Genomic DNA, 22,271 nt, shown 5'->3' on the forward strand with positions numbered 1-22,271 from the left:
TCAATGGTCATGTTTTTAATTAAATGAAATATTACATAATTAAAATACCATTGCCTTGAAATCTTGAATTATACATTCAACCAGAACCATGGCATCTCTGGATCTCAGATCTTTGAATTCAAATCAGATCTTGACTCCCTTGTATACTCCTATTAAATATGCCTCTTCTCTATTTGCCACCAGCTATTATAGTACAGATACAAGGAGTGTTCTTCATATAAGTAATCACTTATCATTACACAAAGCTCAGTTCACTGGACTGCAGCTGCAAAGAAGGGAATAGTATTTTGCAACCATTTAAGCATCTAATGCCCTTATTGAAAGAACTGAAGACTAAGCGTAGAAACAAATAATAAGTGATTGCTCCTCAATACTTTAGATGCTTTATGCAAGTATCAAAATAATGTCACCATCTTTCTGAATAACAAGCCCATCTATTCCTGCACCTGTCAGGCAAATATGTAAGCAGTTGTTTGAACACTGTTTCTAATGGCGATTATTACATAAATGTTTATTTCATTTTTCTCCTTCCTTTCTCTGAAATGAAGTACATATTCCCCTCCTCCTGTTATCCTCACAAAATCCCTGTGGAGAAGTTAGGCTAAGAGATGATGATTGTCTTACAGTCACCTGGTGAGCTTCATAGCTGAGCAGATAATTGAATTGTTTTCTCCTGCTCTTATTTTGACATTCTAAGCACTAGACCAGGATGGGAAGCCTGGGGCTCTTCAGATATTGCTGAATTACAGCTCCCAGCAATCCCCACCATAGGCCATGCTGACTGGAGCTGCTAAGACTTGAATTTCAAAACATCTGTAGGCCCACAGATTTCCTAGCGGTCCATGAAAACATGTTGGTAGTGACAGTGGTTAAAAGAGTTCTTTCATCTAAAAGCGGCAACATTTTGCCAATAAAATAAATGCTGTCTATGTACTTGTTCATAAATTATTGCACATTAACATTTTATTATTATCTGTTATGGAAAATGGGAGTTATAGAATTGATATCACAGAATGGGTGTGCAATTCTGGACCTGATTCATTCAAGCTGCAAGATTCTCTGCATATTTTTAAAACAAACATCAAGAGTCTGTAGTCTGCTCTTGCTTCAGATACTACCCAGTTATGTATGAAATGCTTGCACATTCTCTCTTTCTGTGTGAACATGTGCTGATCATGTATTCAATTTGAACTTTGGTATAAAAGGGTAGGACAGAATAGCTGCATCAGCTGTTTCTAGACAGATACTGTGTTGCTTTAAAAACATAATACACTGAATATCAGAATTATCTTATACTATACCATAATATTTATGACTCCTTTTATCTTACCTTTCCTGAGGGTGGCATCTAAGGTTCTTCACTCTATCACTGCCTTTTTTCTTCACAACTCTGTGAGGTAGATTTGGTCCAGAGACCAAAGTCATCCTTGGTGTTTTATGGCTGAATGGGGATATGATCAGGATTTTGTTAACTTTAATTAACTGTTCAACCATAGTATCATACTGGTTCTTCTACTTGTCTCATTATATTTGAAAGTATTTACTCTATCTTGGAAAATAATTGGTTTAGGGAAAATATAAGAACATAATCTCATTCAGCCATTCTGGTACCTGGAATGACCAGCAACTGAACATTTCAGTTCAAGGCTACCCCCTGCCAGTATTACTCTAATAATATCAGCACCCTATAGGCAAAAACATTTTCAGCACATCTGTCTATAGGAAGAAAAGATACATACGTAGAACCATATCCATAGAGGCTTTATTGCTGCAAATGCACAGTACCTGTACAAGGATGACTTCAGCAGGGATGGAGGTGGGGACGGTATCAACCTGAGTGTTTGTGAATTAATATGAAAAATGTGGCATGTCTGCAGGAAGCCAGTGCCATTGCAACAATGTTAATGAGGGTCAGGGAGCTATCTGCAGTGCTTACATGATGGGCTTTCCATGTCTGAATGAGACTAGAAACACGACTACATGTGGATTATGGAAAGTAATCTACACCTATTAAATTTTTACCATAGTGATGGGTTCCAAGTATAACTATTTTGAGAAATTACTAAAGAAACGGAAATATGATTAGACTAAATATATTCCAGTTCATACCACGTATGCCTAACATTAAGAAAATCTATTATAATCATAGCATTTTTAAATTAAATGAGCTAATTTGAAAAAGAATGTAATGGGTCATTGTTATATACTATAACAGAAAGGAGAGCTGTCAAGAAGTTCCATTCTTAGATGTCTATTCTGCAAATTAATTGCACAGTTATATAATAACATTTTGTTAGCCCTTCAAGGTAGTCCAGACAAGAAGCACAAGTATGAATACTAATTCTGTCTTTATTGTAAGGTTACATTAACAGAATCCTGCAAGACTGAAAGTATTTCTCCCCTCCTTTCCTTTTACTTTCTGGGAAACTAGGGAGGGTCCCTTCGGAAACACTTCCCATGTCCTCCCCTCTTCCATGAACCGAGATATCTTTTACATGACAGTTGTCTAGTCTGCAGCTCTTCCTCCTGTCTCCCAAAGTCATTCCCACATGCCATTACACATTTTGAATTTTTCTCATGAAAAGTTTTCTATATAAGAGAAGTTGAATTAAGGATAAAAATACTCTTTTGGGAAGCCAGTCTTCAAGAAGAAAGCATTTGTGTATATATGTATGTATGTATTATATTATTATTATATGTATGCATATAAAAATTTCCTTCTCACCTGCCACAACCTGTTAATAATTACCAACCGACCTCAGCATCTGTTTGTTACATATAAATAAGCATTTTCCTCAGGTTGCTGCACAACTACTCTATGCTGGCCAGTGTTTGAGTTGGGTTAGACTGCCTCAGTTATATGTATAGAAATCTAGATTTGTACATGCAGTCTATGCCTCATGTTGCAGCAATTGCCCCACTCCCATCAAGATCCTCCAACTCCCACATTTCATTGCTTTGTAGTTGGTTCTCCTTGGTAGAACTTGGGCATTCTTGCACAAGCTGATGACTCTAGCTGTAGCACATATGCTGGGAACTGTTACTCAAAACTGGAGGTTCCAGACTGGAGAATGACCTAGCCGAGTCAATTGTACATCCTTAATGTCTACTCTTTTTTCTCTACATGTACTAATGAAGTTTGTGAGTTTATCTATTTAAATTCAAATAAATAAATAAATAAATAAATAAATGAATAAATAAATAAATACATTTGACCTAGTTTTTTTACTCTAGGATATACCTTTGCTTACATCACTTCCTTACATACATTTGAGGCTTGCTTACAACTATACCAAACTATTTTTTTCAGCCTTTTACTTTCAACTGTAAATTCCACTGTGCAATCCTGTTTTATTCTCAGTTAACTTAAATCTCTCTCCTCCAGATCTAAACCACCATTATTTGTAAGCACCTCTGCTTCCTGCTTTACAAGAGTCTAATTTTGCTTTCCCTACAGAAAAGTTGTACTTCCTGAATTCTGAAAATGGGTCATTGTTACCTGCTACTCCTGAGACCAGTCTTTGTCAATCTTTGGTGACTGGCTGCTTTTTATATATGTTGGAATATAATTCCCAAAATTTCCATCCAGCATGGTTCCACAGGTTTAAGCTAAAAATGTTTTATTAACTGGCTATCTTAGGCAGTTTGAATACCTTATTTAAAAGCTTGTAGACTGATTACATTCTCATTACAATTTCATTTTATTTTTCCCAATACAAAAATCATTCATAGTGGTTAATGGTATAATATATGGTTATTATGTTTGCATTCATTTTTACTTGGGATAACCTCCAATTTTTGTGGGCATGTGGCAAAAGGCCATCACACCCAACTCTTCCATTGCCTATAGTAGTGAATACAGATTCACTACTGAGTTCCAAAAGAACTGGTTGCCAAAAAGTTAACCAAGAAACAAAATAAAGAAGATAAAGATGTTATGAAAACCATTGACAAGCTTAAAAAAAAAAGAACGAAGCCTCCCCCCCCCCCAACTGCTTCACATCAGAGAATATCCCCACTGAATTTGGAACAGGTCCAGTGGCTTCCAGAAGAGGCAACATTTTGAGTGTCGTATGAAAAGTTAGTATTGAGAAAAAGGATGGGTGAATTGGCCTTCTTGATTTTTAATGAGAAGGAGAGCAAAGTTAAGTAACTCTTGATCACCTGAGTAGGAAAAGTTCATCAAGATGGAAAGAAGAGAGACACTATAACATAATGGACATCCCAACTGCTCAAATATTTTCAGTGATTGGTGATCAGTTAGAATGGGGAAGGGGAAAAGGAGAAATCCTATCTTTAGTCACTAAACCTCCTTCTGTGACTTCCCTGTACAGAGATACATTTCATGGAAAGATGCCTGCAATGTTTGGATTCCAGATTTGATTCATAGGACTATAAACAAGAATAAATAGATTTTTTTTAAATTTCCTTTTAAGTGCTTCTGTATTGCTTGGCTAATTTGTTATGTCTCACATGTTCTGGGCATAATGCTCTGCTGCAGTTGGTATCTTTCCACAAACTGTGGAAAAGGAAATTCCCAATCTTGGCCAGATCCCATTCAGCAAGTCATTTAATGATCAGTCAAGTTAGAACAAAGAGTTCATTTTCAACAAAATAAAAACTAGCCTAATGACTATTATATGGGTGTCTCTTAAAACTGCCTCCATGTGATATTTTCATGAACCTGGCAAACATCCACGTTATCATAAACTACCACCATAATTGCTTCATGTAATGAAATGTGCTAAATGGTTTTGCAGAAGCATATGAAGATTGTTTGAAGTAGCATTCAAATGGCAAGAAGTAATATATAAAATGATTTCATATATGAAGAAATGGGGTATACATAGCTACTTTATTCTGAATTAGGTCTTGTTTCATCTGACATCCCTAATATGTTGCTCACCTGCACCAATATACCTGCAGTATATCAACAGACCCTTTCCCCACATGCATTTTTATCTGGTGGAAGAACTCATGACATCCTCTTAAAGTTCCTTACAGGCCCATGAGCTCAAGGAAAAGTTGAGGAATCTTCTAGCCCAGTATTAACTCTTTTTTTTTTTTTTTTTAATCTGCGCTCAGTCATTACTGACTCTGCAGTGACTGCTTGGATGAGTCCTTGCAGTTTTCAAGGCAATTGTTTCAGAAGTGGTTTGCCAGAGCCTCCTTCCTAGGGCAGAGCCCAGCTGGCGAGCGCAGGAGGCGGGGTTTCCGTTGCTTCACGCCCTTTTCGGGCGCGTGCGGTTTTTCGCGCTTACCGGCAACTGCTCCCGACTCCTTTTTGCAAGGCGCTGCCAGCATTTTTCCTCCCACCGGAGTGAGAATACCCATTTATCTACTCACGTGAGTTTTCGAACTGTTGGGTTTAGGAGTTCAAAAATGAATCTTCCTGAGCCCTACCTTGGAAAGCTCAGGACTTTCTTTTCAAGTCTTTCTTATGCAAAGCATGAGCCACAGTATCATAAAACTTGACTGAGACAGTCTATTTAGGAAGACCAAAACAGTTGAAAATAATAAACATATTGGATTTATACAAAGATGCTTTAATCATGCAGGGGAATGACCCATAGTCTCCTCTATGCCCTTCTCTACCCCCCAAACTGTGCCACTCAGTTTCAGTGCAAAGGACAAAAATGCAGGTGAGTGACTTTGGGTCATTTTTTAAAAAAAGGAGTATAAAAAATAAAGCATCCACGGGCATGAAAATCCACATGGGGGTGGGGAAGGTGCAAAAGATGCAAAACTCTGCCTCCAACCTGTGTGCAACATCATAGCACAAATACAGAAAAGCAGTGCAATGTCATAATGTTCATTTTATAATTCTGGTATTGTCATGGTTAGCTATTGATACTTATGTCCACAGGGTTAAGCCATCCATTTCCTTTTAACCTACCACCACAACTTCCCCATTTCCTTCACATTTTAAATGTCAGAAAATTCTGTCCCAACTTCTCAGTAACATCACCATGCTGCCAGTAAGTCCTCTGCAGCCCTCTAAGAAAAAAGAAAATAGATGGCCCCTTAGCCAAAAAGCTATTGCCTATCTCTGCTTTAAATGGGATTTAAATTAATAATGATTATTTTATCCTGTCCACAGGAGGGGGTGGGGAGTGCTAAAACACACAGCACAATGCAAAACTCTACTCTTACATCCTTGCATGCAAAAGTGACATGTAAGTATGAAAGAGCAGAGCTTGAGTTGACATCACAACACACAGTTCATCCTTTTGGCATCTTCATGGCAACCCATAGATGCCTATGACTAGGGCATGTCTCCCTTTGTCTTTATTTAGTTCATAAAAGGCTCAAATGTTGAAGGATCAAATTCTTGGATTAGGCCTGGAATATTGGATGCATTGAATAGTGTACTTTACCAATATAAAACAGTTTACTAAATAATTTTAAAAGATGTAAATTGAAACTGTGTTTTAGATTAATTTTAACAGTGCCTGCCTCCACCTAGGTTTGGTTTGCTGGCTGAATAACTGGGACAGAGGAAATAGGAAATGAGTACCCTTGCTTATAAATGTTTAAAGAACTCTTGGCTCCTATATTTTAATATAACCAAGAGATGTTCATTCTAATGCTAAAGAAGATATATGCAACACCCTGTTTACTTAAACAAGTTTTTTTTTTTTTTTAATGAAAGAATGGTCTTGAACTGTCATGGAATTGTGTAAAATGAGTTTATGTCACAGTATCATTTTAAGTAGACATGTATGAGTTATTTGTCTTACCAAACAAAACTAAAACTAAAACAAGGAAGTTTAAATTATAAAAATGGAAGCATGGCACTTTTGTTGGCTTAAGTAATGTCACAAGTAGTAACTGCCCAACCTTCCTTTTTTTTCTTTTTTCTCTTCCCCTTCTGGAAGAATGAATCAGTAAGTTCCAGGCAGAACTGAAAATATGCTGGAATTTTACATAAATTGTTTGGACACAAAACATAACAAGTTTTATAAAAAAATCTGTTGCAGGCCATTATGGCAGATTCATGCCACACTGAAATGATCATATCTGTACCCAGTCCAAGTTACAAACATGACTAAAGTGGGTGGACAACATAAATAAAAATAGTTCCTGAATATTATTCATTCCCAGAAGTGCAATGTAAGCTTACATTTGAAGGAAGAAAATGTTTCTGCTAGATTTCAAATATTTCATTCCTGGAAACTCATAAGCTAACCTAAAAACTCAACTAAACAAATTGTCTAGGTAGGACTTCTTCCTTCCTTCCTTCCTTCCTTCCTTCCTTCCTTCCTTCCTTCCTTCCTTCCTTCCTTCCTTCCTTCCTTCCTTCCTTCCATATTTCCCGAAAGTGAATAGGAAAATGTATTGTCGAAGGCTTTCACGGCCGGCATACGATGGCTAGTGTGGGTCTTCCGGGCTGTGTGGCCGTGTTCTTGAAGTTTTGTTTCCTAACGTTTCGCCAGCACCTGTGACTGGCATCTTCAGAGTGCAGGAGCACAGACAGGAGCAGTTCTCTCTGTGCCCAGGGTGAGAGAGAACTGCTCCAGTCTGTGCTCCTGCACTCTGAAGATGCCAGTCACAGGTGCTGGCGAAATGTTAGGAAACAAAACTTCAAGAACATGGCCACACAGCCCGGAAGACCCACACCAGCCATGAATAGGAAAATGATTAGTTATTTCCAGCATGAAGAAAATGCCTATAGTTTTGCCAGTTCCCTGCACTTTCCTGTAGCAACTGAGCTGTAGAACAAAATTTTGTAGGTGGCAAACTGCTTCCAATGAAAAATAAACAAATAAACATACCTGCAAACAAACAAATAAATGAAGGTAATTTAGAAGAAAGAATAAGAGCAAGAATGCTGGTCAGAAGAAAAATGTCCTTCTCCACTTCCAGGCAATACCATTTTTTGAGTAACTTAGTCAAAAACTGGGTACATTTTTCAGCTCTTAGAAGCACTTAATGACATTAAATGGTAAGCAGAGGAGAAATGTTGTTCGAGCCATGAGTCTGTATTTAGTTGCTGCAATTTATGAATAGGTATCAGATCAGATTCTTCAGGAACTTAATCAGTCCATCATTCAATCAAATTGAAGTACACAGTTTTAAGAGTAAATCAGCTGCACTTGGTGTGGAATCCTGTGCATGTCTTTTTAGAAATTGAAATTTTGAAAACTGATTACTTTACCTTCTAAATGCTATATGGATGAATGGTTCTGTTTTCATTTTTTCTTCCTATCCCCTTTGCTTTTTATGGAATATGTTTTACATTGTTTTCATTTATTGTATTTTTTTATTGTATTTCAACCATTTTTATTTTTATGGTAAACTGCTTTGAGTTATGACTGCCTAGAAAGCAGTATACAAATATATCAGAAAAAGATTTTGGCATTGCATAAATTCATGTAAAGCAGTAGTTAGGGTACAGAAGGCTTGGGGGAAAGATGATTATAGGTACCTAACTCAAACTCAAACATCTACCATTCAGTAATGGTAGTTTGGAATTTCAAACTAGTAAATAACAAAAAGAGAACAAATGTAGCATATATTCCAAATATAAGATCTGCTGCTGTAGATGAATCAATTCATTCCATCTTTCTCATCAATCATTCATACTGACTTAGCTGAAATCACATATCTCATGGCTTATCCTGGATAATACAATTTTGCATCAAAACGTGCAGTCTCAAAGACAACCTTTGGAAGTTTCGATTTGAGATTCAGCTCACAGCAATTCTCTTTTTGTGTAGTATTACAGATATTGCAACAACTATTTCATAAACTGAAAATATCAAGGTGTAGATAATTCTCTAATCATATTAAGATACTTTTGCAATCAAATGCATTTTATCTGATTAAGTGCATCTCCTACCTTAGTTGCATACATTTGCAGTACAAAGAGCACACACACACACACAAACACACACAAACACAGAGAGCTCATGTTTTTGGATATTGGACTTCATCTGATTTGTAAGTAGACTGTGGCAACGAGTACATCATGCTATAAAAGATAATATTTTCTTAACCTATTCTTATCTTACATAATCTTTGCTGATTTAAGTCAAAGATCCTCTGCAGTGTAAGATATGACTTTGTTATTTAAATAAAATTTATCTTGCAGCACATGATGTTCTTTTTTGTATTCCTCTTTCCTGGAACCAAATTTTAATCAGTTCAAATGTTCAATTTGCAGGAAAGACATTTGCATGCAAATTTTTAAATATTGCTTCTGCTTTTCTACTGCACATAGTGTGATAAAGCTGTATTGCAAGTACTAGTGTACTTCACAAAAGCCTACCTGAACAACAACCAAAAGAGGGGGTTTGTTTTTTCCTTTAAAAAAAATTGAACATGCTTGGCTCCTACACAGCACTGTTTCTGGTGCCAGGTTATTTGTCTGAACACTTTACTTGATATTAGTGTCTTGGTCTGCCCTGTTAGGTGGGGTTTTTTTCAGGGGGGGGGGCTGTCTTTCATTACTGTTATTAATGCTGTGTTACTATTCTATTGTATAAATATATGACTTATGTTTTGTTATTAAATCATCCAAAAATCCAAGTGGGATGAAGGTTGCTAATGAAATATTTTCAGTCTGTCACAATCAAAACCACAATTATACAACACTGCTTTAAAACTATGGTGTAAGCTGTTTAATATCAAGATATATACAGTATGTATACCAATGTTGAATCACAATGACCTACTCTCTAGAAGACATTCAATGTATTTGTTGTCCTTAATCTTTTTTTTTTTCTTTTTTAGAATTCAGCCCCAAGGAACTCACATTAACAGGTAAACTTACTGGCAAGACAGTAATGACTACAGTTTCCTCTTATCTGATTGCTCTAAATAACAAGTCTACCATTATCCAGCAACTGTAATCTGATTCATCTTAAAGAAAGCTCCTAATCTTTTATTACCACACTCATTTCTCTTGCCATTACTCCAGCCAAAAGGAAGAGTGTAAGATGATAACTATGAATAGATCTCAGGAATGCATTTTTTCCTGAAGTAACCCTGAAGATTTTTTTTCCCTATAGAACATTTGTGTGCTAAACATTTGCGTGGTATGGGGGGTGGGGGGGGGGGCGGACTATTTTAAAGTTGATATGCAGAACCAGAACCTTTGCTGTTCAAAAAAACCCCAGGCCCTTAGATGTACCAGAAGACAATAAAGTTTCTTGTCCTTCCCATTCGTTTTTCAGTATAGAATGGAGGAAGTCTATATCTTGTCCTTCATCTCAAACAATGGGACTTTGCCTGTCCTGTTCTAATATTATACTCTGAGTTATTGAGAAGAAAAAGATTTAACTTTTATTATCTCTGCCACCTGTGCAATGTAGGTTGCTTAAATTCTGCTGCCCTCTGGAGGTGTGATTAAGAATCAAGGTGTACTGTACTTTGATTCTTAAAAGTATAGATTTTGGATATTTGAAATCGCAGTGTTCATTGATTCAAAAGGATCTAAAAGCTTTGAGTAGACATCTTATCCTTAGGAGTCTGTATGTGTGTATATTTTTACTGACATCCTGGAGAAGACCTATCTATATTATCATTAAGAGCTGACACTGACTTGATGGCGCATAATCAATCAATAAAATAACATAATTCAAGTGGTAAATAAATTTTTAATTTTGGATTAAAAATTTTGATACAAAATTTAATTTTAAAAGGCCTTTAAAAATGAAGGAAAGCCAGACACAAATGTTACTATAAATGTGATCTATGTTATTATTAAATGACCTCGTTATAATCATGACCTCGGGTTACGAACACTTGTTCAGTGACCATTCAAAGTCACAACAGTACTGAACGAGTGGTACTTACAATTGGTCCTCGAAGTGTTCTGGCCATCACAGCATCTGCCCGGTCATGTGATCGCAATTCAGGCACCTGGCAATTTATATTTATTTAGTGGTCCATGGTTGCTAAAATGTTGAGAAACACTGGCTTGTATATTATTGGCACCCATGCAATGCTCATGTCTCTGAGGTCTCACTTAATCATACTATACTATATTTTGATAAGTTTGGTTAGAAGTCCAAGAGCAGCTTAGAAAATTTCACCAGATTGCATGATGATAATGACAAAACCTTCCTTCTCCTCCTCCTTCTACAAGCTGCTAAGATCTATGCAATCAGGTGTGCTGGTAGAACTTTGTTGGGCTAAGCAAACGATGTGGACAACTTTGGTTTTTTGGTTGAATTTGATGCCTTTTTGGCTGTTTGCCTTTTCTAGACTAACTGTTTACATTAGTTGGCCACACTCGCTGCTGGAATTCCCTTCCCCTGATTTTTCTTAAATTAGAATTTGGTCATAAGGCTAGAAAAGAGCACCAGCTCAGCTGTATATTAGCTAAATCACTCAGAGCAACATTAACTTCATAAGTAGTAAATGCAACTTTGAAAAACTTAAATAAAAATGGAATTTCCCACCAATACTAACTAAATCAGTACAAGGGGAAAATTACATCTGAAAATAAACTTACTATGGAAAATGATGCAATATATTATATTCCTAAGGCAAATAATTCTACCAAGCAGCTGGTTAAAAAAAAAGAAAGAAAGAGTTATTCTCACTGATGTGGTAGTAAGGGCAGTGAAACAGTGGGAGTCATTCAAAATAATTGGCATGTCATTGATATTAGCAAGACCAAAATTTACAATATCATGTAATACTTATGAAATCAGCAGTAAAGCTTGCCACAAAAAATATATCACACCCAAGGTCTGGTAATTTCAAACACAAACCATTACATAACAGGTTTATTGTGACAATCGATTCCCTAAAATGTCCAGTCTACATATACTGGAAATCTGCTGTTGCTTATTCAAATTACTATTTGAAATAGAAAAGACATTTTCACATGTACTGAAAAAAGTATGCCTTTAAATGAACATTTTTTTCCACAAATATGCTTAAGTTTGTAAAATTACATTCAAACACTTGCCATTACAATATTCTAGAACATTAGGTTTGTGAGCTGAGGGAGGGGAAACGTTTTACCAAAAAGTAAAATATTTCTTTGAAACATGTATGTTTTCTTTCCTTCCATCATTTTCATTTTTACTGATATGCAGTGTTTTATAAGCCTGTAACCACTAGTAAAAACAAATACAGTCTTGTTGTGCACTAGGGAATCGATAATCAGTGGTCCTGAAATATTTATTTAGGGGATTGTTTAGCTGTTGCAAGGTTGAGGCCCTTCTATCAATTATAATAAAACTTCTGTTTCAAGTTTTTTTCTAAAGTAAAGAAGGAACACAAATAATTTTGTTTTTACAGAGATGGACAACTGTATAAATCAAATGAAATAAATAAATAACTAGTAGGGCAAACTTGAGTAAAATATGTAGGAATTTTGTACCACTTCTCATGTGATTCAGCACCTAATGTTATGAAACCTATCTAAAACCTCTTTTTTTCAAAGGGATTCCATTTGTAATGTGCATTTTATGGTCAAAGCTCTTGCTCAATTCTATTTGCTTTTGGATTGTGAATTTTAATTCATGTGGTGAAAAATTCAGTCACCTACAAGTCCACTTTGAGTGTTCTCAATAGTGTACCTGTTGCTATTTCAAAATTAAAGATAGGCCTTGACTCTGTGGATGTTAAGGCTTAGAATTAAAGCTGTAATTGTGCATAGCATTTACGTATTCCACACTGGACTTTTCATGGTGTGCTAATGCTCACGTATTAGCTTATGGATATAAACATTGGATTTTAAGCTGCATGCTGTAGACTTTTCTCTAATGGCTATAGAACATCTCAACGCTATATTATTTAATGTATTCAGGATGTGGATTTCAAGAATTATCTTATAGCAGCAAATAAAGCATATTTACCTCTCTATTTAGGATTCTTATCGTATCACACCTAATCTCCAAACTATCTCCAGAACTTAAATATTGCTAATAATAGGAGGGCATTTACACTTGCCCTTTTTAATACTTTACTATAATGCAGTTTTTGGTGGGGGTAAGTAGAAAGGAACTTTATGGTAACTTAGCATATGGTAGTGGAATATAGTCCTAGAACTCTTAAAAAGTGAAGACAACAGTCCCAATATGTAGTTTCTAAACTGCAGGAAATGATTTTTTTCTGCATTGGCCACACCTCAAGTATTGTGTCCTGTTCTGAGAACCACATTTGAAGAAGGTTTCAAACAAGAACAGGTTCAGAGAGTGGCAACAGGAAGATCAGGAGACAAGAAGCAAAGGCTTTATAATGGGAAATTCAAGGAACTGGGAGCCACAGACTAAAAGAGACTATGGTAATGCTCTTCAACTACCTGAGAAGATTTCATGCAGAAGGAGGCCTAGAAGTATTACCTGTGGAATTACATAAAGGCAGGTTTTCGGGGGGAAAGTCCTAATAGTAGGCAAATACAACAGCGAAATCACTGAATTGTAGTGAAATAGAAATATGTTTAATAAATAAATAACCAGATAAGTGGTAAATTCCCCTTCATGGAAGATTCAGAGAGAAGCTGGATAGCTACTTGTCAGGAAAAACAAGGAGGTGGACTTCATGGTCCCTATTATAAAACTATATCTCACCCACCTAAGAAAGCTGGAGTTTTTTGTCTGCATTAATGCCAAATCTGTTTTGATTTCTATGTAAATATTCTATTTATATTTATTACAGACAGAACCACTCTGATAGCCTGAGCACAGTTATGAACATTTAAAAACAAATATATTACACTGAAAAAATAAAAGGGTCTGCATGGCAAAACAATATTGGACAAATGAAAAGGTTTCTGAGGGTAAAGTTTGAAGAAATTTAATCCTGCTGAAAAGGCTCTAGGTCATCATTCTCAGAAAAAATGAAGAGTGTCTGGTTTGTTTATTTGTGTTTTTTGAGACACTGTCAGATTTAATCCTGTTTCTTCTATTGATGGAAAATTCTCTCAATCTTATGGGATGTGCCACAATGCTACCCAGCTGCATCTTCTAAATTATGCCAATTGTTCAGTGCATTATATTGTCACTGGATTTCTGAAATGCTAGTGCATTTAAGGGATGCAGAACTGAGAAGCTCTTTGCTCAGCATTGATAAAAAAAAAAAAAAAATACAAAGCCGTATAGACTATATTGCGATTTCAATATGAGTGACACCTAAGAAGAACCTGAGAACATGCAGTGAAATATTGAGGTATGGAATTCATAGAGTCATATGGTTAGAAGGGATCTCAGAGGACATCTAATTCAACTCTTGCTCAGACAAGGATCTGCTCAAGAATTTTGGATAGATGCTTACCCAGCCTCTATTTGAAGGCCTTCAGTAACATCAGGCAAATTAACAATCTACTTGTATATAGTTTCAACCCACTGTTTTAGTTTTGCCCTCCAGGGCAACAGAGATCTAAGTTCTACTATCCTAGCTTTCCTTCCATCCTTCCAGTCTTCTTTTCTGCAGGCTAAGCACACCTAAGAAGACTTGGTCTCTAGTTCCTTCATCATTTTGGTAGCTCATCTCTGAACTTGCTCCAGTTTATCAATGTCCTTTTTAGACATTGCCCAGAGCTGGGCATATTGTCCCAAGTGGGGCCTGACCAGTACTGCAGCCTTCAGCTGCTTGTCTCCCATAAGTAAACTGGCTGGAAATGAAATGGACGTAAGTAATCCTTTTTTTCAGATTTCAGCCCCTTCTTCTACTTTAGCCACAGTGATTGCCAGGTGATTTGTCTGGACCACCATCAATGCAGCCCCTGACAGGTGGATTCCTCCTACTTATTATTTCCTGCAACCCATGCTAGGAAAACAAGTACCATCTACTTTCCCTTGTATGGGCACATCTTCTGAGGACTGGTGAAAGCAACAAGTTTTACAGCACTTCCTGTCACTTGGGCTAGAAGGAGAAACTTGGTAGAATTCACTTTCACTCAGTTAAAAGGGGGGGAAAACACCAAGAAAAAGACCTTTGGCTGTACCTGTTACAAAGACGAAAGAAAAAGAAATGGCCAGCATTTCACCAATACTGAATCAATCAACCAGCCAGGCAAAGGTCTAACCTTTCATGTCAGGGAGCGCAGCAACCCAGTATAAAATGGTCATTAAAGGCAGAGGGTAGGGACTGGTGGGATGTGGCCAGCAGGGACATACCACCCAACTGGAATTGAGCTGAAATGCAGCAGGCAGACCAGGTTGCCCTGCTTGCACCCATGGAGGGGAAAATCATTATGTGAAGCAAGAAAACTCAGATAGTTGCTTTCCCAGAAGCCAAGAGATGGACTGAAGACAACATCATCCAATCCTACCCTCCCAGAATGGTAAGTGGCCAGTCATTATGCTGCGGCAAGCAGGAAGTGTGGATCAGCCCTAAGCAGAGTACGCTGGAACAGCTAGTTCCTGTGATGTGGACACTATGTTCCTGTTAATACATCTCAAAATAGCATTTGCCTTTTTAGCAGCTGAATCACACTGTTGGCTGACATTCAACTTGTAGTCTACTAAAACATACAGATCCTTTTTAGATGTGCTTCTGTTTTGCTCAGTTCCTACCTCCAGAACTCTGAATAGGTTCAGAGTTTTTTGTTCAGTGTTTCAGTTGGGCAACCTTCAACATATCATGACATTTTCCTGGGATACTTCATTCCATTCTGTTCCATCCCCCCCCCCCAGCCTTTCTTTCTTTCTTCTTTTTCTGCCCTATAACTTGCTGCATTGTCTGTCCCATTATCACTGTCCTCTTTTCTCCTCTTCTTAGCACTTCTTTCTGCTGAAAGAGCTTCTGTATAACTGGAACAAAATTGGCCTTGAAAGTTAGAAATCAGTGCAGAAGCTTATCTAGAAGTAAAAATATCACATGAAAAGAAAAGACAGCCTTGGCAGAAGCAAGTTCAGGTGCTACAATTTTCCTTACCTGGGTATAAGAAAAGCTAGTGACTCAATTTCCACTATTGCCCTTTTGTCACAACGTGCAAATTGTAGCTTCCTCCAGGAAGTCATCATGTACCTTTGTGTCCCAGGGGCCTTTAATGTGTCAGTTTGTGCAGCCAGGCAATAGGAAAGCAGTAGCAACAGCACTGCTGGCTTGCCTTTAGATTCAAGAGAAAAAGGGGGAAAGAAAAGAAAGCAAATTTATCTCTAATCATTTCCATGAATGCACGGTACCAGCTTCACAGGAAAAGTGGACACCCCTAGAAAATTCAACAGTGGATTTTCCAATATGAAAGAAATTATGTGGACAACATACACTGGGGGGGGGGGGGGGCAGGGGGGATGTAGGCCGCCATTTTTTCCCACAGTACCCTGGGTGATGCAATCTCATCCTTGAAGGGCCCAGAAATTTGGTCTAGTAAAATAGATTGCTTCTATTTGTCACAGCAGGAGAAAAAAAAACAGTGTTAAAAAGAAAGAGAAGTCTCTTTTATTGGACATTAAGCCCTCATCATACAAATCCAGATAGTATTTCTAGCTCAGCAGCTCCTTACCTTTCCACTAGGGAATGAGGCTATGATATAAGGGGACATTCCAAACTCAGTCTCAGTTATATATTAATAAAGAAGATATGAAACCTTGCTCAGTTTTGTTTGCCAAGTACTACTGCTTTTTGATTGCTACCAATACCCAATAATTCAGAATTTACAGTCAGGGATTACAGATTCACTTTATTTTTCTCCTTTCTAAGGTCATGATGTCAGCTTCTCTACTTCCATAACAATGAAGAAGTGAATGCAAACTGAGGATCAGAGAGATGAATCACAGAATTAATGTGTGAGTAGGCGTAAGTGTAGGCAGCTGAAAATGAGGAGTGAATAGCAGAGCCTAAAACGTCTGTAAGCAGTGGCAGGCTGCCATTCATTCAGGATATTTTGGAACAGAAGCTAAACAAATGCAAGCACTTTCTAAACCTCCCCAGCTACAATGAAAATTATCAGATAGTTTGGTTTTAATGACAAGATTGGAAAGAGCTCCTTGGTAATAAAATCATGCCCGAAAAGAATTAAACAAACACTCTATTTCTACCCAGAGTAAATGCAATCAGCATGAATGTAAAGGAAAGCCAGATTCATCACAACAATGAGGCATACTTTAGTTCTCTATTCAGAAAACAACCATCTAGCAATGATAGCACAGATGTTAAGACAAATAATAGGTAGATCAAGGAGAAGATGACTGTGTGGTTGAAAAACACTTTGCTTAATTAGATCAGCAAATGTCATGTCAAAATAATCTACAGTTAGACAAAGGAGACACCATTTAATCTGAGGAAAGTTTCTATGCTAAAAACAGTTACAGGCTTATAATGGGAGATGGAAAGAGAGAGAATCAGAATTTCTAGTTGCTAGAACTTTGAACTGCCATATTTATTGGGTATCAGGCCAATGTGATGGGTACAGTCTTTTGTCAACTCCCAGTACCTGCATCACTGATGAAGCTTGGAGCAAACTTATACACATGTGCACATGAGAGGTAACTGGATCCTGCCCAAGCCTAACATTTCACCTTCATTGCATCTGCTCTTCATTTTACCTAGGGGCTGTACACTGCTAGTGTACCGGACCTGAACATATGATCTGTGCAGACTCAGTCTGGCGGGGGGCCCATTTTGTCTGGCTCTTAAGCTCAAGAGGTGTTGTTCTGTTTTCTTTTTTCTTTTCTTTTCTTTTCTTTTCTTTTCTTTTCTTTTCTTTTCTTTTCTTTTCTTTTCTTTTGACTAAATAGAGGACTTTTGAGGCACAGTCCTACACAAAATGTTTTAAGACAGATTTGTGTAGTTGTGATGGGATTATTGCACAGTTCTACATTAAGAGTCAAATGAAGAGTGATGTTAAAGAGGTTTTTTTTTTTTAATTATTTGTTGTTAATTAAAATTATGTTTAATTCAGTTCAGAGATTCTGGGCAATTATAACCCAAAAAAGAAGGGATCAAAAAAATTGTCCCAATGAACAAAAACATATAATAATGTCATATACAATGTTTGAGCCTCTACGATCATTTGTTTTGGTTTAATCTATGCATTAAGCCTAGGTGTGCACGTGCACAGTAGTGGCAGATACATAAAGATTTATTTATCAAGGGCTTTATTTACTGTTGGTTGGCAACCTATTGCGACTAGCAGAACATTGATCTTCTTTTTTGGTTTTTCTTTGGATCCTTTTCTTCCTCTATGGCCAGTTAGGCATGATCCCTCAAACTCTGGTCCTCCCCCATCTTTGATGATTTTTACTGGCCTTCTTTTGATGACACTTCATTGGCCTTCTTCTTATTCTAGAACCAGCAGATCTTCAGCAAAAGCTGGCTAAATGCATCTTGGTTCACTAGCCATCTTTTTCTTCTCCATCTCTAGAACTCCAAGAATAGCATTCCATTTCTGAGAATTCTCTATGTGTGAATGTGCTTATCTGTTTCACTCATTGCAATTTTCCCAGTCTGAGCTTTTCACCTCAATGTACATTTTATATCCCTTGGAGATCACATGGCAGACAGTGCTTAGCTACACCATTCTATCACACATACTTTATACTACGCTTGTGCACATCCTAATTTTCCCATGTTAAGCTCTTGATGAAATATAGCATTATAAGTTGGAATGAAATAGATGCTTTCATGTGATTTTATAATCTTTATACTTTAGCATGGAGGGATGAGGGCCACAAAAAGAAGGGGATCACAACACACTATGTATGGAACTAGGTTTGGGGGAGTATTTGGGGATTCTTCGTTTTTAACTGATATGGCTATTTTAGAACATACTCTACAGTTTTCCCGAGTTTACCACATCAAATTGTAGGAAATTATTCTTGCACATTACAGGATAACGTTTGCAGAAATCATGGTCAGAAGGGACACAAATGAGGATTTGGAGTGCCTATGGCTTGGGTAGAAAGCATCTGTGCTGAACAAACTTATAATCAGTAGTTGTTTTTTTCCTTATTCCACCCAGGCAGAAGTAAAAGGTGACAAAGTGTCTCTTCTTAACTGTCAGCTTAAAAAAATATGTGTTCCTGGTTATTTGTTTTTAATCCTTTGAATTCATCCTGCAAGCTTCAGTCTTTCACTTCCAGCTGGAGGGTAACCTATAAAAGAATTGCTATCAATTCTTTTTGAAAAGAAAGAAAGCTCCATGTTATATTCAACACAGACCCAAACATAATTTCAGTTCTTTCACATTGCTTTATCTTGTTCAGCAGATGCTGAACAATTTGTGAGACCTTTGAAGCACCACCAGGTACATACAGACAGATTGCTATTGAAGTATCCTTTCCCCATGATTTTGTCTCACCTTCCTGCTGTATCTTGATAGAGACACCTGGTCTTTTTAGGGTAGCATTGTGCTAGTTTGGTTTTCAAGTAGGTAATATGTATTTAACAGATAAATTTAATGAGGTTTCTCAAGCTACAGGTTGACAGAAACCAAAGCTCACTGATCTAATTAAATTGCTGATTCACTGATGCAATGGCACCAGAAACTTAATCTTTGGTCCTGTAGTCTGTAGTTATAAATTCAGAGAAATAGTGTCATGACTTATTAATTTCATGACAGTTCATGACAAGACACAGACTCTACTGATAGCAAAAGTCCATTTGGCAATTTCTATCAGATGATTTATGGTGTTGTTGTTGTTGTTGTTGTTGTTGTTGTTGTTTACTATCAATATCTTTCTTCCAAGTGTTCATTAGATATATCCCATCAGGATTTCCATTCATGTCAGTGGACTGTCTGTTTCTTTGTTTGTTTTTGCTAAAACTCAGCATATCTTGTCTAAGGGTCTGTTTGTATATTGTCAGATCAACTAAAATGTGCAAGCATTATATGCTGTTGAAGTTAAAAATGCTGGAGTGTTTAGTTAGAAGTAAGTCCCTCTGAATACAATGGGACTTGCTTATTGGAAAAGATTCTTCAAACTGAGTCTAAATTACAAAACATACATTTTAAAATTAATACTTCTATATTTTCTTCAAACTATCTCTATCCATATCTATATGTATACCTACCTATATTTATACCTGTATCTCTAATAAGTAGGAAGGTAGGTAACTAGGTAGATCAGTGTTTCTCAGCCTTGGCAACTTTAAGTTCTGTGGACTTCAACTCCCAGAATTCCCTAGCCAGCTTTAAAGCTGCCAAGGTTGAGAAACACTGATGCAGATAGACTTTACTTACCCTCATAAGGGGCATTTAGTGGCTCTGAATAAAGGTTTGGAAAAATGTTTTAATTTCTTATGAGATTATATTTTAATTTAATGCTCACATGATTCTTAGATTATGATCAGATTACTGATTAGCATAGCAGTGTTGGAAGATACCTTATTTAATGCAGAATGTTGATTCAATTGTCTCAATGTTCTTTATATAGCCTTTTCCAATTGTGTGCTGAACAAATATGTGGGAGTACAATTCCTGTAATTCCCACCAGAATGGGAATACCTATCTTTACTAAAAACACTTTAGGTCAGTAAAGACTGGAGATTCCAAGTATTAAATGTAATATCATGGACTCTTAACAACCTTTAACTTGTTAGTAACCTGCATGTCATGATCATTGCTTCAATTTTATCCAATCCCACACTGGCTTTATTCCCATTTGAACATCTTCCTGGAATATCTAATTTGGCTTCAAGCCACTGCCATTGGTTTTGAAACAAAAACCTGCTAAAGTTCTCTAAAGAAGACATTCTGTAGTAGGACTATTTTAGTGGCAGGCACACTCATGCATAACATTTGTCCCATCACGTGACATACACACAACCATACCTTCAATATGACTGAGATTTACCAACTTAGTAGCACAACCCAACATCTGCTTTTGGGCATTTGAAAGAAAGCAAGAACATACAGAGTTTACCTAATGGCCTCAAATGACTATAATACTGCAGGCTTCGAGCAATGAATTTTGACATCTTTCAATTATGCTAGTGTGATGATAATTTAAATCACTAGACAGATTCTGCAATTTTGCATGTTTGTGAATTTCTTATTATTGGTAAAACATCACAAATCTAGTTTGGCATCTCATCCAATACAGTGGAACCTTGGGTTACGAACGCCTCTGCTAATGAACTTTTTGGGTTACGACCAGCTCCGGATGCAAAAATTTACCTCGGTTTGCGAACTCCACCTCGGGTTACGAACAGGATACGCGGCCATTTTCCCTCCCGTGACACGGTCTGCGGCCATTTTCTGCCCCTGACACATGGTCTGCGGCCATTTTCCCACCCCTGACACATGGTCCGTGGCCATTTTTCTGCCCCTGACACGTGGTCTGTGGGCACTTTCTGCCCCGACATGTGGTCCGCAGCCATTTTTACACCCCTGACACGTGGTCCACGGCCATTTTTCCACCCCTGACATGTGGTCCACGGCCATTTTTCCGCCCCGACATGTGGTCCGCAGCCATTTTCCGCCCCTGACACGTGGTCATAGGGAGGGGGACTCTCCCTCCAAGCAATAGCCGCCTTCCTGTCCTCCACGTCAGAATGGATTAACGGTAATTACATTGAACCTTACGGGGAAATTTCCTTCGGGTTGCAACCAATTCGGGGTGCAACCAGAGTCACGGAATGAATTAAATTCGTAACCCGAGGTTCCACTGTATTCTCCCTATATAACAAGCTTTATGCTGTGCATAGATTCTGTTTGGATTCAGTTCAAATGCAATTTGATTGAATTCCCAGACTGAATTGACTTTCCAAACTGACCATATTGATCTAATCCACAAATCGAATTGGATGCCTCCTATTGATCTGTCAATTCAGAAAATTAAATCAAACTGAATCAAGTTTTTTTTTTTTTTTTGCATTTCATTTTCACATTTTAAAAATGCAAATAGCATATCTGGAGGGATGACCATTAATAGCATTGTGGCAGGTGAGGAAAGGGAATTTAATTATTTGCACTCATGCTATTGTTGTGACAAAATCACTCCTTTGAAGCTGCTCTTTATAGTGGGAGGAAATCTGCCATGACCCCAATCATTTTCATAACCCCAGGCTGTATGGTTAATTGCATTTTTAAATGTGCGAATCAAATGTAATTTGGACATTAATTGAGATAGTGATCAGTTTCAGCAATTCAAGGACTTTAATACATGTGTGTGTGTGTGTATACATAAAAATTTCTGAGTATACACTGAGACTTATGCTGACACATACTAAGGTTTGATCATAAATATGTGTATTGATAGTCTCATGAGATTATCAATTTGCACTTTGATGTACAAGAAAATCAAAAAGTAATTTCATGCTAGAGTTTCATATTGACCCTTTCTCTGCGTATACTGATTGAGAATAATGTGTTCCACACTTAGCAACTTAGCATAGAATCAATCCAATTAGAAAGGGAGATA

General features: G+C 37.2%; 1 long non-coding RNA gene across 1 annotated transcript in view; it reads left to right on the forward strand.

The window, feature by feature from the left end:
* Positions 1–22,271, forward strand: part of LOC148213780 (uncharacterized) — a 116,969-nt gene that overhangs the window by 12,868 nt on the left and 81,830 nt on the right. Inside the window, exon 4 of the long non-coding RNA XR_015793897.1 lies at positions 9,736–9,765. This is a non-coding gene — a long non-coding RNA (uncharacterized LOC148213780). The remainder of the gene's footprint in view (positions 1–9,735; positions 9,766–22,271) is intronic.

Source organism: Python bivittatus, unplaced genomic scaffold (genome assembly GCF_059951505.1).
Source record: "Python bivittatus isolate LINGU-HERP-01145 unplaced genomic scaffold, Pbiv_v1 ctg000850_np1212, whole genome shotgun sequence".
NCBI classification, from domain to species: Eukaryota; Metazoa; Chordata; class Lepidosauria; order Squamata; family Pythonidae; genus Python; species Python bivittatus.